Genomic DNA, 10,085 nt, shown 5'->3' on the forward strand with positions numbered 1-10,085 from the left:
TTTTTAGAGGATGTTAAGTGTCAAATTTGGTTGATTTGTTGCAGTCCAATTAGCTAATTCAATCCAATTAAGCTATCTGAAGTTATCTGTGTAATGTGGTGGCTGTGTTGGCCAACTCCATTCCCTCTTACCCTTGCAAAAATTTTTGCCTCCAGCTCCTCCCTCCAGATCTCAGTAGTAGATTTCCACTTGGTTCTTGGCTGTTTGTTCAAAGCTTGTGATTGGGACTCCAGGTTCTGCAGATTTCCTTCAGGGACCATCTCCTCCCACCGCCTCCTTCCCCTGGTTAGCCAAGTCTGCCCACAGCTCTTCTTCCTCACCAGAAGATTTGTAAGTACTGTGTCTGTCTTTGGCAGCTTGGCAATAAGGTCAGCAAGATGCTGTCCCCTCATGAGACTAGTCACTTGTACTTGAGCTCGGTGAGGTATCACTATCCTCTGCCTTGCTTTGCTTGAGTAAAAACTCTGCCCAGAGAACGACCCATTTTCTCCATAGCTTCTGTGACTCTCCACTGCCAAAGTCTTAAATCTGAAACTCTGTCACCTCCTCAAAGTGCCTCTTTCCTTTCCTAAGGCTATCTCAGTGTTAGATCGATCTCATTCTTCAGCTAGCTCCTCCTTGATCTGGAAACATTTTTTTTCTTCCTGAAAAGGGAGCCTATGGACCTTTGTTCTGTCTGCTGGTACTGTAGATTTAAAAGCAGTGTCACTGAGAACAAACTTGTAGGCTAGAAAATCTTCAAAGAAAGGATGGTGATGGTTGAAGACTTTAACCTGGAAAGGTAATGCCTCAGGTTGCTTGTTTTTATTTAGCAGAGTTCTGGGTATGAGCCTGGAGCACCTACACCCATAAGAAAATCCCTCCTGGCAGCTCCCTTGGGAGTCCTGTTGCCCGCCACGCTGACCATGCTGGCTGTTCCCCAGCAGAGGATTTCAGGCATCAGGATATGACCTCATTCCCGAGACACAACGAAAATCAATTAATTTCCCTAAGTCTTTCTATTCCCAGGCATCCCTATTTACCTGCACTGAGAAAGAGGTCAAGAGAAAAAGCCTGTCACACTGAAACATTGCTTTCTAGCAACCATGGATGCTCTCCCAACTAGCTACCCTTGCTTATCTCTCTTTCCCAGCCAGCTATGTCTGTGTTCAGGGCCATGCAGTGGCAAACGGAGTTGAAGAGATGGATATGCTTGGTCAGGAGTCTTAGGTTCAGTAAGAAGCTTCAAAGAGCAAATTCTGTCCCCTAAATGAACCCACATGAGACCAGGCCTACACAACACTCTCCAAAGCAGTTCATAACTTTCTCTTCCCTAAAGATTACTCTGAAATGGTCAATATAAAACCTGGGACTTCTCCCCAGGCTGTTGAGAAAGATGAGGGTCTCAGTTCAGAGGAGAGATCTCTCTTGGGTTTCCAAATATGTGGTCTCCATTTTCAGAGCTGCCCCAAATGACAGGATGAGGGGGGGATAACTTTCTTGACAGGAAACAGCCTGGGAGGCAGAGAGTGCTGATCTTCTTAAAGGCGTCTTCCAATCGCCTTAATATAAATCCTCATAGAATAGTCTTATTGGCTTTAATAGGGATGAAAGCAACAGTGCTGCAAAGAAATGGGTAGCACTTGAGAAGCCGCGCTAAAGGTATTTAAGCAGCAATAGAAAATGATCATTTTGCTATAGAATTTGAGCAATCCTTAAGAATTTAAGAGAATTATCTTCCTCTTCAGGGATTTGAAATATCAGTTAAAAACTCTTCAGAAAGGTTATTATTCTCTCTTAAGCCCTGATGGCTTTCTTACTTAGGCTGGCCTATAAATTATCTGCCTTGTCCCTGGGAGTAAACCAGTTCGGGGTCCTGTCTCGCTGAGCCACATAACTTGAGTACTTCATTCTGGCAGCATGAGTACCATAATATCTATTTTTATTCCCATTAAGCTTTGCTGTCACTGTTTATTTGTAGCCATCTGTCATTTGGCCTAAAACATAAAACAGAGGGGAAAAATCACATTTCTTTATTAACCTGTTTGCTTTAAACTACCAGTTCTGTGAGCATTTGCACCTTCAAAAAATTAATATGCTGTTACTCATATGGACAACTGGTGCGAGCAGGAGCTAAAGAACTGATCTGTTGATGATATCTCTCTCTGAAATTGTATTCCTTGGCAAAATCTTATTTACAACTGTAAGTCAATCAACAGTTGTGGTTTGGGTTTTTTTTCCCCCTGAAAGAAGTCCTGGTAATTTTTTTCAAAATCTTTTGCCAGGCATTTAGCCACTAAAGCAAACTTTCAAATTACTCAAGTTGTAAAAAACATTTTACAGTGAAATCTCAAAGCAGCAACAGCTGCCTGGGTTTGGTTTTGACAGCTGATCTTCACCTAACAACAAGTAGCCTATTTGTGTTTACTTATTCATTAATATTGAAAAATAACACAATAGGATCAGATGTCTTCGCTGGCAAATGACCTACTTTTTCACTGTGTTAGGGCCTCTGCCTCAGCATTCATGATACATGAATGTTTTGTATTTAAAAACCCCTTGTGGTTAGCTTTATTATTACACCATTGACATAATTTAGCTTCCCAGATAAAATAATTAAGATCCCACCCAGGAAAGGTACCAGTTTAACCGGAATGCAGCAACGGTCCCATTAGTTTTCCAGAGACCACATGCATTCTTGAAGTAAATGTTTTTTAGAACTGACCTGGATGAAAACAAATCCTCTGGGCTAAAGCTCATATTCCAGGTCACCTGTGATCTCCACGAAATCCCACGTTCCTCCTTTATATTAAGCTCCAAGTGGAAAGGAAGACACTTAATTTTTTAAAACACAGCCTTGTCCAGTGAGGCTTTACCCGCAGTGTAAAGGCACCTGCATTGTTTCGAGTGTCTGCACCTGAAATGTAATTTTCTGAATTAAACTCCGTAGGCTTGTTCCAAGTTTGGGGCTATTTTTTATCCCCCTCTTTCCACACAGTGCGGTCAGACAAGGCGTCCCTCTGACGGTGTGGGGAGCACAAGTGGCTTGCCCAAGGGGAAGGGGCTTAAGGAACCTTGATGGAAATTCGTTAGCTATTTAAGTGCCTTTTATTTACCTGCGAGCTGGCTATGAGCCAAAAATGAAAACTCAAATCACTGTCGAGTTACAGAGTAGCCCCGAACTGCCATCAGCAAACGCTTCAAGGAAACCGGAGACATTTCAGAAGTGAAGGTTTTGACCGTGTTTTTCATTTACACGTTGCCATTTGGACCTCTGTGGATAGAAACCATTTTCCTCTGAGAGGGCAGGAACGGCCGAGCTGTTCACAGGCCAGAGCAGTCCCGTGTCCAGAGACTCAAATCCCCCCCAGGTTACAGCATCATCTGTTTCCATTACTGTAAGTTAGAAGCCTACGTTCTCCACCGAGCTTTGGGGCTGGCATGAGGTTTGGAGCGTAAGCGCATAAAGCTGTGAAATAAATACCCGCGCAATTGCCCCGACCCTGGCTTGTATGCAAGCAAAGCCCAGCCTGCGCCGTGCAGCACGGTGGTGAGGGCGGGCAGCCGTCGGTAGGCACCGAGAAGTGTCTTGTTCAACTTTTGTTCGACTGGGTGCCAAGAGGCAGCACGTCGCTTTGATACCTGTGAGGATTCTCCTTGAAAATGATATTTCGTTCTCATTTGGGGATTTAAATACTGTCCTAGATGGCACTGGACTCAAAGGAATGTCACTAATGGGCTTTGAGAAGTGTGGGGCAGAAAAAATGGGAAAAATGATGGGAGAACATCTGGGAGGATCACTCCCTCAAACAAAAAAGAAAGGGGCCAACAAGACCAGATGCATGTTAAATGCAAACAAAAGTTGCCAAAAGAGCTGGTAGAGTTCCCTAGACTAGTTAAAACCAGTAAAATTATTATATGTATTTTGAGAAATTATTCAGCATTAGCTACACTTGCATCTCACAAGTTGAATGTGATTTGGTTTAGCTGCGTCAGGAAGGAAGCACAGGTAACAAAGGCAGCAGGCCACGATCCTTAAAAAAAAAAACAACACATCAAACCACCTCACAGATAAACCTGGAGACTTCCTTATGAGAAATCCTCCTGCCCTTCGTGCCCAGGTTTTGTGGCACTGAGGAAGGAGATGGCGTAGAGTTACCAAGGACTTACAAGCACGTCGGGATGGTGCGAGGTGCTCGGGCTAATGTAAGGAAAAGCAGTGTCCTGCTGGCCTGGAAATCCCCCAAGGTGAGCTCGTGCTGCCACTGGAAGCAAAAGGATCACCATGGCCAGCCTTCCCCCCGAGCTGCTACACCTGTGCCTAAATTAGAGTGAGACCGGGAAGGTCACTATCAAGATAAAAATCACTCGTCGCAGAAATACTCATCCCCGTTATTTTAATATTTTCGACTGTTCAACAACATCATCAGCACACCGTGCCTGAGCTGCTGCCGGTTCTGTGGGGAACTTTCTGTCTTTTAAACAGCACGACAGAAGCGTGCGGGACGCGGGCTTGGCTTGAGCGTAAGCCTGGGAGGGAGTAGCTTGCGGTTTGGCTGTGACGGTGCAAAGTCAGGACAGCCTAAGCGTCACCTTGCATGTCACATTGCTAATCTTCCCGACATCCTTGGTTGTTACTATTTCAACATAACCCACCAGCTGTTTCGTGAAGCGGCTCTTCCTAAATTGCACAGAGCATGAACTGAAGGTTGTGACAATGAGAATTTGTAAATCACTCTGACGCTGCAGGAAAAACTGTATGAGCCACTGACGATTTGTAAAGCACGTGAAAACGAACCCCACATGGGGAAAAAACCAAACAACGTCCAAGGGCAGCAAGAGCAGCGTACCCTCCCTCATACCCCGGTGCCCATGACCCTCCCGCCCGCGAGCGCCGAGGGTCAGCGCCGGTGCCTCCGGGGCTGCGCTTTGCCCCGAGAGGGGCCGGTCGCTGCCATCGGCTGGCGAACAGCGGCGATGGGGAGGCGTGGGGAGCTGTTGCGCGGCGCGCAGCGGAGCGCGGCCTTCACAACGCTGACGTTTGCTTTCGCCGGGCCTCCTTCGGCGGCTTGCGCGGGGCCCGACGCCATGGGGAGAGGGAGGGGGGAGGCGGGAGGCGACGGCCGTGACCCCGCCCCGCCCCGCCGCGCCGCCGGGGAGGCAGGTGCCCGGGACGGGCCCCGCCTACCGCCGGCCGGGGGCGGGGCGTGGGAGCTGGCCGCGTGCGTGAAGTCATCTCCGTCGTCACAATGGGCAACACCTCCCTCCTCCCAGGCTTCCCGCGCGGCCTTTCTCCCTTAAAAGGACAATGGGGCGCGCAAAGCGAGAGGGCTCGATTGAGGAGAATGGAGCCGTGGGAACCGCGCATGCGCAGAGCGGCGGGGGCCGAGGGGAGGAGCGAAGGAGGGGCGGGCGGGGGCTCGCGCGCCCGCCCCTGCTGGCCGGCAGCGCGCGGAGAGAGGCGGGGAGGGCGCGCAGCGGCGGGGCCTCGCCGCGCACCCACCGCACGGCACGGCACGTTTGTTGGCGGGCGCGGTAGAGCGGTGAGTCGTTTCTTTGCTTTTCTGCTTAGGAGGGAGGAAAGAAAAGTAACAGTCGAGAGGGAACGGAAGGTCTGACCCGGACTGGAGGGGTTTTGTTTGCCTTCCCCCCCCCCCCCCGCCCCGTGGTGTTGGGTGGTGGGTTTTGTTTTTTTGGTAGTTTGGTTTTTGGGGTTTTTTTTTGCAGCAGCAGCAGTCGGTGGTTTCTGTTAAGCACAAGTTAATCCCAGAGCTTGTCTGCAGTTCTGTGGCGGCGAAAAGACTTTGCCGCCTGAAACAGTTTTGACACGCATGGCTCCCGTGCGCAGCGTTTTCCTCCTTTTCTTCAAGTAGCGGAGCCTCAAGCGGTGCTGGCGGGGCGGAACGCCGCCCGCGCTGCCTCAGACCCGTCCCGGGAACTCTGACTGCCCCCCTCCAAGTGCGACTGACGCCCCGAAGAGGAAGCGCAGCCGGGTTCCCGGCGGTTTAACTCCAAAAGCGATGCCCCCACCCACCCCCCGCCGCCGCTGCGGAGCGGCCCCGGAGAGCCGGGCGATGCCGCGGCTGCCCAGCCTCGCCGCGGGGCCCCGCGGGCGCGGAGCGGCGGCCGCAGGTGCGGCCCCGCACCGCACACCTGTAGCGCCGGCGCGCACAAGCGGGCGGCGGCGTGGGGACGGGGGACGCGGTGGTGGCCGCGGTGCCTCCCGTGGGCTCTCACGGGGGGCAGTCGTTTTGACTTCTCGTTATCACTTGTGTTTGCGGAGGGGCTGGGGTCTGCGCGCGCCGCGAGGCGGGGGAGGCGTGCGGACACGTGCAGCCGGTCGCACGGCTCGCGGCGTGGGGCCTTCCCCGCCTCGCCGGGCGCCCTGCCACCGGCCCGGTTCGCAGCGATACCGGCGAGGGGATGCTGCGGCGGGCGGCGATGGCGTCCTGCCGCTCTCCCCGCAGAGCGCGGGTGGGTGAAGGTCGCTCCCGTCCCCGTCAGCCTGTGCCCGCTCTCGGCGCCATCAAGTTTCAACTCCGGGCTTCCGCGGGGCGGCGTGGGGCCGGCGCGGCACGTAGGCAGCGCCCGGCCGCGGGCAAAACAAAGGGCTCGCGTGTACCGCGGCTCCCGGCGCGCGGGGGGGCTCAGTCCCTGCGGGGGGGGCTGGCCTCGGTGGGGCACAGCTTGTCCCGCGGGGGGCGGCGGGCTTTAGCTGCGGGCTGCCGGTTTTGGAGGACTTTTGAAGGGGCGGTGAAACTTCGGATGCACGCGCGCTCCCCCCGGTCCCTCGCGGCGCCGGGCTGCACGGGCGGGCGAGCGAGTCCCGCGGCTCCGTGGGGTCGGGGCTCTGTGGGGTCCGTGTCGCGCCCTGCCGCGGCGTGCCCGCGTTGCTGGGAGGTCTGCGGCGGCCCTTTGAAGTGCAACTGTTGCCATGTTTGAATTACGTCAGGGCCGAGCCACGAGGAACCAGCGCGGGGCGGCGGGGGAGCTGGGCCGGACCGGACCGGGGAGGGGGGGCGGCGGCAGTCACACGGCCCGGGTCAGGGTCGCGGTGCCCGGCGGGGCTGCTGCGGGCCGACCCCCGCTCCCCGCCGCTCCCCGCCGGCGCCGGATGGGGCGGCTACACCGAGACCGCGTGGCGGGGCGGCGTGTGCGCGCCCACCTCCGCGCCCGGGGCTCCCCTTCTCGCCGCCCTCCCCTTCCTGTGCCCCCCCCCTTTTTTTTTTTCAATTTCTTTTTAATTTTATGTGTCTTTCGGCGAGTTGAACGCTTGGCAGCCCCGGGGAGGGGCCCGGGGCCGCCCGCGTGTGTGCTCCCGCGGCTCCACCTGACCGGCGGGGCCGCCCGCGAAAGTAGGTCGTCCGCCCCCGGGGAGGGGGGGGTCTTTGTTCCCGGCGTCGCCGCGCCTCCGCCTGCCGCGGCCCCCAGCCGCCCCGCCGGCGGGAGCGGGCGGGAGCAGTGCGGCCCGCCGCCCCCGGGGCTGGCGCTTCCCCCCGCCGTGCTCGGCGGAAAGCTGCTGCCGCCTCCCGCACGGCGCCTGTCCCAGGGGCTGCGGGAGCGCCGCGACCGGACCCCGCCTCTTCGGGCATCTTTCGTCACTATTAAAAAACAAAACAAAACCAACAAAGCCAAACAAAACCAAAAACCACCCAACAAACAAACCAAAAACTAAAAAAACGACAACGTAAATCCCCAAACTTGCAGTTGTGCGCTAGGGAAGCGCTCCCTTTCGCGAGGTGCCAGCTGCCGTCTCCCCTCGCACACCCGCCTCCGGGTGCCTGTAGCTAAAGCGATTTAAAGGGACCTGCCAAACCTGTTGTGCACGGGGCTGCGCCTCGGCGCTGCGGGCAGGGCTGCACCCCGCCTGCCCCCGGGCCCCTCCGGCGGCTCTCTCCCGGCGGGAACGGCCCCGGCTCATCCTACAAAGAGCCTTGTCCCCGTCAGTCTGCTGACGGACAGTCCTTTGGACCCGAATTATTCCATAATCATTACCGTTGTGAAAAAGTTTGGAGCTGCACCCTGGCGCTGGAGTTCTGTAGGCAGCTGGTGCAGGATGTCGCCCCTCAGCCCGCTGCTGTGCACCTAAAGGCCGCGTCCCTTGGCCGGGCTGAAGGCAGGGACCCCCACCACCGTCCCCCCGCGGGTGGGGAGAGGAGAAGGCCCAGTGTCACGAATTGAGTCCAGAACTTCAATAGCATCGCATTTGTGGTGGAGGCTGAGGAACATACTTGAGCACAGCCTAACTGTAATGCGCTCTTTTTTTTTTTTTTTATTTGGAATTTTAATTTAGCGCTGGTGGAAGCTGGTAGGTTGACAGCCATGGAGACATTCCTTTTACCCCTTTTACAAGGCAAGCCAGGAGGGCGATGGTTCCTCAGCAAACCCCTTTACTACTGTGTGTTTGCTTCCAAAGGTGAGCCTGTTTCTGTCAGGCGTGTGCTGCGGAAACCCCCTTCTTCCCTGTCTGCTCATAGCCAGATTCACTGGGTAGCTTACAGGTGGTGGTTTTTGTTTTAAAGAAAGAGGGAAAGATTGCATGAACTCTGCAGCACAGGGGCAGACAGTGAACTGGAGGCCTTTCTGCTGATGCCAGTGGACACCAAAGTCCTCTGGCACCCGGGTAAATTCCAGGTTTCTTGGGATCTCTGGTCTGTGGTAGAGAATCAGCCAGTAACAAGTCGTGGGATTTTCAAACACACCCACAGGCATGCAACATCCAGCTCCCACTGAAAGTAGGTGGGATTGAGTGCCAGAGCCTCTGGGAAAAATTCCTCCTCACTTCTCTCCCAGCCCGGGAGATTCTCAAAAGAGGAGCTAATTGACTATGTTTGCAGTCTTTCCTTTAAAAAGAAAAACATAACTGAATTCTTAGTAGAAGAAGATGTTAAAAGAGCTGATAAATTCACCCAGGTTGACAGTAAAGAACATGAAAACTGTGACGGTTTGTTGTCTTACTCATGTTGAACAGCTCTTCCTGTGTCACCAAACTCTGCTTTGCATCGATTCTTAACACCTGATGCTTTGTACCTCTCATAACGAGACCAATTGCACGCACAGTCCTGCATGACAACCAACTTCTCCTTCGGGCTGGTATCTCTTGTAGCACTTGCTTTTTAACAGAAAGAAGAAGCCAGTGAGCTGGGGCTTGAAAACTGAGTGGTTAAGCATAGTGCATGGGTGGGACTCCATTTCATGACTCAATCCTTTGCATTTCTGTAGAACGTGCTCAGTCCAAAGTCCAAGTGAAATGACCAGTAATATTACTTAAGCACAAGGAAATGTGTCCTTTTTAGTGAAGTCACTTCAGCTATTCTGCCAAATAAATACTACTACTTCTGTTGGAGTCCCCATCAGGTATGTTACCTTCTTTAAACAAACAACCCCAAACCAAAACTGTTCAGTGTCTCATGATCTCAAGTGACTGTGATGCTTTTTCAGTAGCAGGTGGTTGCAAACAGCATCATAACAGCTGCAGTGACTGTACAGAGATAAGCATCGCAGACTGAACTTCAGCACTTGCTTGAGAACATCCCAGGTTTTTCTTGCAGGCTGAGCATGGTGTTATGCAAATAGAAGGGGGGGAGGAGGAAAGTCCTCTTTTCAAGATGGAATATCTGCAGGTGGGACAGGTTTGGGATTTCCTCCCCCCCCTGCAGATCTTACTGATTACTGTTTTCATGCTTTGGCCTGTCCCTTCTGGAGCACTAACCGCATGGTAGCTTAGAGGAACACCCAAGTGGCTTAGCCTTTCACTTCTCTTGGCTAACTGGGTTAGGTATTTATTTCCCACTGAAGATCAGCAGGTAAGTAGGCTCCTTTGTGACTTGACTACTTCTGAAAGCTTCACTCAGAACAGCTTGTGTGTGACCCAGCCAGGATGCTGTGGAGGCTCAAACATGGGAAAGAAATGTCCAGTTTGATTTTTGATACATTTTTGGTAGTTGCTGCCAGTTGCATCTGGTGTGCTGAGATTTCACTGCAGCACTGAGTGCACAACGGTAGCTGCAGATGACTACCAGCAAAAGCGTGAGTTACTTATCTTGGCAGCGGAAAGATTCCTGAAGATGTAGTTTTAACCTTTTACTGGTTTTGCTCGGCTCATC

The sequence above is a fragment of the Phaethon aethereus genome (genome assembly GCF_964289735.1).
Source record: "Phaethon aethereus genome assembly, chromosome: 1".
Taxonomy (NCBI): Eukaryota; Metazoa; Chordata; class Aves; order Phaethontiformes; family Phaethontidae; genus Phaethon; species Phaethon aethereus.